The following is a 6000-nucleotide window of genomic DNA, read 5'->3' on the forward strand; positions in this document are numbered from 1 at the left end:
GGATGGATGGACAGACGTATGGATGCATGCATGCATGCATGCGATGCATGGGTGGATGGATGAAGAGAGAAAGGAAAGAGATGAGAGATGGATGTTAGATATATATGATATGTTGTTTTGTGTATGTTTCTTTTACATTCTCTGTATGTCCCTGAACTCCCTCACTTTTTCTCTGTATCTCTCTCTTTCTTCACCTCTTTTTCTCTCTCTATCTCTCCCACTCCCCATGTCTGTGTCTCCTAACCTGCACACCCTCCATGGCTCCCCAGAACCCTCAGAATAAACCCCCTGCCCCTACACAGTCCCTGCATGCCCCGCTGGCTCTGCTGTCCCCTCCAATTTCTCCCTGCCTCTCACCAGCATTGCTCTTTATGCACTCAACTCATGGTTGCTCAAAACCCTGGTGCTCGCAAGGCAGTGGGGTGGCTCAGTTGGTTAAGCATCTGACTCTTGATTTTTGCATGGGTCATGATCTCACGGTTCGTGAGTTCAAGAGCTGTACTGACATGTGGAGCCTGCTTGGATTCTCTCTCCCACTATCTCCCTCTGCCCCCTCCCCCACTCATGCGTGTTCCCTCTTCTCTCTCTCTCTCTCCTCTCTCTCTCTCTCTCTCTCAAAATAAATAAATAAACTTTAAGAAAAACAGGTGTTTGCTCTGTCCCCTCCAGGCCTTTGAGTGGGCTATTCCTCTCCACAGTATATACTTTCTCTTCTTTCCTTAAAAAATTCCTACCCAGGCGCCTGGTGGCTCAGTCGGTTGAGCATCCGACTTTGGCTCAGGTCATGATCTCGTAGTCTGTGAGTTCGAGCCCCGCATCGGGCTCTGTGCTGACAGCTCAAGCCTAGAGCCTGCTTCTGATTCTGTGTCTCCCTCTCTCTCTGCCCCTCCCCTCTGCTCTGTCTCTCTCTGTCTCAGAAATAAAATAAAACATTTAAAAAATTTAAAAAAAAAATAACCTACCCTCAGAACCAGACCCCCTTCCACAACTCCTTCTCTAAGAAGCCTTCCAGCACTACCAAACAGCAGATGCCTTGCTTCCCCTCTGAGTTCCCCTTACCCCTGTCTCTCCGTCAGACCCACTCTGACCACACAGGATTGAGGGTGTCTCTAGCTCTACATGCCCAAGATTGGGGTTCCCCCAAGACAATACCTGGGACTGAGCCTCCCCAAGGACACTCCTGAAGCAGTGTCCAGAAGAAAGCAATGACCAAAGTCGCCCAAGAGCAGAAAGGACCTTGGAATCCACAGGGACCTCACAGAAGCCTGGCAGGGAGGGGTATGTGGCCCTCAGATGCTGCCACAGTGCCCATGGCCACATATTTCTGATGGGTAACCTGTGGCATGAGACAGAAGCAGGCAATGCCATGGTGGCAAAGAATAATGGAGGCCCAAGCATTTCATAAACCCTGCAAGTAGGCATCCACCAGCTGAATTAAGACCCTCAAGCCCTGCTCTGTGGGGTGGACCTACAAGCAAGACAGGGGCCATCACCTCCACAGAAGGAGCCACGGCAAGTTCCCCTGCAACCTCTGCAGTGGTCAGTGTGTCCAGACTCTGCATAGATGGAGGGGATCTCTGTTTCTTCCTGCTCCTTCCCTTGGGGGCAGAGGGATCCCGGAAGACTCTCCATGTCGCAAGGGTCCCTCCCAGGACACAGGGAGAAGACACGCTCTCTGCCCCCAGAGAGGCCGACCTTGGCTTGAGAAGTCAGATCTTTCTTCTTCTGGGAGTCGTTCCAATCTCAGGGAGGTGCCCACGGGAACAGCAGGGTGGCCTCACGTTTTGTACTGGGGCTCGTTCCCATGTCCTGTCATGTCCTGGCCAGTCCACACAGCTCCCCCCGCCCCGCTCCCCAGATGGTGAAGGGGTGCAGACCTTCCAGCTCTGACAGACCCCAGGACACAGGTGTGAGCTCTGCCCATCAGTCAGGAGGGCAACTCCCACCTATGACCTCTTCTGCCCGCCAGCTTGCATGGTGCATCCCATCTGTCTGTCTGTCTGTCTGTCTACCTGTCTATCTACCTCTACCTATGAACCTATGGACTACCTATGAACCTATCCCCTGAACCTATGGACTCCCCCATCAGCCGTGCCTTTTACAAATGAAGAAACCCAGGCCGCGTCCCCCAAAAGGAGAAGGAGGGGGGCTTGCCTCCCAGTGACGCATCCTCTCCAATCCCACGGGAAGCCCCATCCTGGCCTGACAAATACTTCCACGTGCTCCAGACAGGTGAATACGAGTCATTTTCACTTTTGGGACTGTTCCCTGCTCCCTAAGAACCCTGAGGCATTTGAGGAGATTGGCCCAGAGAGGGAGAGTGACTCAGCTGAGGTCACACAGCTGAGTGAAGAGTGACCAAGACCAGCCTCCATGGCCAAGCCCTCATAGGAGGTGTAGGAACTGTAATTTTATAACATTCCTGCTACCTCCATAACTTGCTGAGAAATTGCCAACACCCAGAATATCAGGTACCATTCAGGACAAGCTTAGGGCATCCTGTTGTGTAATGAGCTGGTTTGTGGGAGGGCAGGGTGGAGCTGCCCCTGTCCCTTTGGCATTGGATGACCAAGGGAGGTGATGGTAAGTTCATACCAAACCTAGAACAAGGCCTCCACCATGACATTATCAAACAGTTATTAAGTGCCAACTGTATGTCAGCTCCTGAGCCGGGCATTATAGATATCAATCCATCCCCAGTGCCACTGTCTAGTGAGAGAGAGAAAAAGAGAGATAATAAACAAATAACTGGACAATTAACTGTTTGAGTGTGAGCAGGACCAAGTCAGAGGTCAAGGTCTAGGGGGGGAAGTCAAGGGAGGCTCGTAGAAATTACACCTGAGCTGAAAATGCAACCATGAAAAGGAGGGATCGACCCGTGGCTGCAGGAAGGGAAGCCCTTTCTGGCAAAGGAGGCAGCACAGGAAGCAAAAGGGCCTGAGGTAGGAAGGGATTGGCTCGTGGAGGAGAGAAAGCCAGGAGCTTGGAGGTCCAGGGTGTGCACGGGGCCAGGAGGGCAGCAGAGCCTGGCCAGGCAACACGTGGTCTCTCTCTAGAATGATGATCAGTCTTACAGAATGGTTTTCAGCTGAGTAGTGGTGTTAACAGAAGTGAAATTTCAGAGAAAACTCTCTCTGGGGTTAAAGACAGAAAGGACCACAGGGGAGACTGGGGCGGGAGAGCTGGAAGCTTATAATTCATTTGTGGTGGGAGTTGATGGCCCCCTTGGGAGTCAGAGCCCCCCCCCCCAGGTGAGGCAATGGCCTGGGGAGCCAGAGAAGAGGACGGGTGGGTTAGGACCCTGAAGGCTCCCCGCATGGAAAGGTGGGGTGAGGAAGAGCCAAGTGGAGACTGGGGCCGGTGGTGTTCGAGAACCCCAGAAGACAAGCAAGTTCTGGGCAGCTGCGGTGGTCAGCAGGGCCAGATTGCTTCCGGGGGGTGATGAGGTCATGGTCATGTCCTGGAAACATGACAGGGGTGGGAACCAGGCAGGAGTGGGTGAAGACGGGCTGCCGAGATGCAGGCACTGAGTGAAATAGGTTTGGTCACGAAGGTCAAGGCCAGGGTGATTCCTTCTGAAAGGGGAAGTGGTCAACTTTTATCCCAGTTGGGCAAAGGGGCCCGTTGATTTATTCTTGGAGTGAAAGGCAAGATCACAAAAAGGAGGCAGAAGAAAAGGGCGCACAGCCCACCCCTCTCCTCCAGCCCAGCGGCACCCCATGGCGGGAGAGGGGAGCAGAGGTCAGAACTGATTCCTGTGGGGAAGCCAAAGCCCAGAGAGGCGATGTGTTTGCCTGAGGCCAGCAAACAGGGGCCAGGCAGGGAGCGGACCCTGCACGGTGGCCCCTGGCAAGATTGTGGGGACACCGGGGAACTTGGCTCTTTGCAGCCCTTCTCTGCTGTCCCAGACCCCAGCCCCACCCCAGGTCCCCATTCCCCACCCCTGGAATAGAGTGGATCCACCCCTATGTCCCAAGGCCCGTCCAGCCACCCACACTTCACCAGTCCAGTGACCCCAAACCACTCTGCCTCGGTGGCTGTGGGAAACACCGAGGCGGCAGCAGTGTCCCATAAAGCTGTAGCTCCAGGCCATGACGGCGGGCGCCGAGAGCCAGAGGCCCCCACCAGCAGCCGTACAGCCATGGGGAGGGCTGCCACGAGACTATCGCTACGTTCCCAGCCAGGACGCAGCTCAGCTGCGGGAATCCTGGAGGCAGAGATTGTCCCTGGGTGAAGAACAAGGGCGGAAAGTGAGCAGCACAGCTCACAGAGGGAGAGGGCCCCAGATTGAGGAGGGAACATGGACAGGGAAGGGGCAGTGATGGTGGGTGTTTAAGGACGGGCAAACAGTGCTCGAGAAGGGAAGAGGATCTAGGGGAAATTCCAGAGAGATGGCAGAGCGAGTGGGAAGATATTGGGATGGAGTAGGGAAAGAAGGAGAGAGAGAGAGAGAGAGAGAAGAGAGAGAGGGGGGAGGGAGGGGAGACTGATGAAGAAATACCAAACGAATTGTGGAGTTGCCGAGGAGCTCCTAGTTACATGAAATCATCACCCCCCAGCCAGCTGGATTGCCAGGACCACTTCTGCCTGGGCAGTGCACCTCCCCACCCCATACCCAACATTCACTTTTGCCAAACCCAAGCCTGTCGCCTTTGTTCCTGGATGGGACTTATTCCACTGCCACTCCAAGCTCCTCTGTCCTCCTCCTGGCATGTCTTTGTTCCTGGCCCCTGACCTCCTAACCAGGGGAGGCTGGGCTTGGCTGGGGCAGCCAATGGCTGGCACACCAGTCTGCCTCATCCAGTGGCAGCCGCCCAAGACCTGAGACCGAGCCAGCATGGACACAGAGAGAACAAGCAAGGTCACATGGTGTGGGTTGATCTTCAGAACTCAGCACCTCCCACATGGGTGGGAGTTGCCAGGGATGGTCAAGTGCTAACCAGCCACTCCCTGTTCTTTCAAGGCAGCAGGGTGAAGCAGGAAAAAGCTTGAACGTGAGAGTTCAGAGTGCCATGGGGGCACAGACCGGCCAAGCCTAGTCCCAAAAACATCTCTGGGGCTCCTCTCCACGTACGAGGCAGGTCAGAGGCATGCACCATTTCCCAGCGCAGAATCAGGAAGCCTCGGGGCCTCCGGGCTGCACAGCCTGGCAGGAGTTCAAGCCCTGCCTCCAAGCAGCCTAGGGCCTGGGCTGACACAAGACCGCTGGGGGCAAGAAAAAAGAAGCCCTTCTGGCTGGGGGTTACCTGCATCAGACTCAGGGGGTAAAGGGCCCAGTGGGAAGAAGGCACCTGGAGGCGAGGGGGTAAGTCTGCAGGGGGCCCAGACAGAGCTGGGAGACCCTGCACGCAGTTCTGTCCCTTCCCTGGCCCTCTCTGGCCAGTCTGCCTTCTGAAATGGGATGTCGATATGAGGGCCTGAGAGAGAGGACTCCTCTTGCTCAGATCCTGTCCTGATTCCGGAGTGAGGAATCCCCCCCCACCCCAACCTAACCAGGTCTCCCCATGTCAAATCCCAAGGTGAGGGTGAGTTTGAAGGATGGGCCTGCTGAGCAAGAGGATTAGAAGGGACATTCCTCCTGCAATGACAGGATGTGCATTTCCTGTCCCTGACCCACACATTCCTTCCAGCCCTACCTGGTCCAGCTGCCGGTGGCCATCCTAGAGTTCCCTCCTCCTCTGCTGCACTGGATCCATGGATCTACTTGCTAACATTCCATCCAGAGGAGGGCCAGGGCCAGGGCCACATAGGTCCGGGGAGAAGCAGGAGGATAGAGGAGGAAATAAAGGTCCAGAGAAATTCCCTCGAGCCACACAGCAAAGTAATTCAATGTGACAGCACAGGGGAAGGTGAATCCTGGCACACAGTAGGTGCTCATTAACTACTCAGGGAAGAAAGGGACTTTCGTAGCCCTGAGCTCTAAGAACTGACCAGTCAGAATGTAGTCCTTAGACCCTCAGTATTGGCATTACCAGCAGCATCTTGGACCCCTGCAGGATC

Source organism: Acinonyx jubatus, chromosome A2 (assembly GCF_027475565.1).
Source record: "Acinonyx jubatus isolate Ajub_Pintada_27869175 chromosome A2, VMU_Ajub_asm_v1.0, whole genome shotgun sequence".
In the NCBI taxonomy this organism is placed as follows: Eukaryota; Metazoa; Chordata; class Mammalia; order Carnivora; family Felidae; genus Acinonyx; species Acinonyx jubatus.